The following is a 1,068-nucleotide window of genomic DNA, read 5'->3' on the forward strand; positions in this document are numbered from 1 at the left end:
TGATAATGCAAGTGGGTGAAATATTTGTCTCCCTTACTCCACCTTAATTCCAGCCTTCATTTTCTATAGATATGCTAATTGACTGGAATAGTTCTGCCTGAGACTTGAGTAACTTCTGGTCTGACCTTGGGAATAAAGAGATTAGGAGATTTGCCAAGGTTCCTTGGATCCCACCTCTTGCCTCACCCCTTCTCCCTTCCCTGTAGGTGAACTTGAGGTGCTCTTAAGGTGGATTTGAGAAAACTAGAAATCTCCCATCTTCTCATCATGGTGCCATTTTGATAAATAAAACCTTTCCTTATTCCAAACTCTAATCTATTGAATATTAAATATTTGATGTGCTGAGCACATGGGCCTTAGTGACAGCAACAAATGGCGAGCCAGGCAGGAGATCGTGTTCGATGTAGATTGGCCCCAGCTGGGGTACCCCTCCATGAGTCCTAAGCAGCTGCCAGAGCCATCTTGCCTTGAGGACTCAAAGGGATTTTCTAGTGACCTCTATCACTCTTTGGCACATAGTGCATTTGGATTGAGGAAAAGTATTTGAACTTTTTCGTGAACTTCGGTCAGATGTCTGATTGGTATTGTGGAATGGGTAGCCATGAATCCCTCCTCTTTACTTGGGTCCTCTGTTCCTCAGGATGGGGCCATTCACATTTCAGGAGGCCTCCATCTGAGAGAAGGAAGGATTGCCATGAGTCTATTCACTTATATGTTTCATTTCTATGAGCCAAGGGGCTCAATTTGAAATGGTAAGTCACCCTGGTGTGTACAACTGGGAACTTCCTTCCCCCACCAGTTGGGCTTTTTCCCTTGGGATAAGCCAATTTGCATTTTTGTTTGGGGTACCCTGTTGGAGAGAGGGGATAGTTGTAGGACTTGTGCCCAATTCATGAACTGATTCATCTGCATTTGGTTGCACACTTGAATTTCAAACTTGTAACTCATCTAGTTTATCTGAAGTTTAGTCAAAAAAGTACTCGATTTATTGCCTTGGTTTTGTGTCATTTGTGTGTCTATCTGAGGGTTCTTCTTCCACTATTGGTTTGGAATTAAGAAGTTAAATAG

The sequence above is a fragment of the Hipposideros armiger genome, unplaced genomic scaffold (genome assembly GCF_001890085.2).
Source record: "Hipposideros armiger isolate ML-2016 unplaced genomic scaffold, ASM189008v1 scaffold_373, whole genome shotgun sequence".
NCBI lineage: Eukaryota > Metazoa > Chordata > Mammalia > Chiroptera > Hipposideridae > Hipposideros > Hipposideros armiger.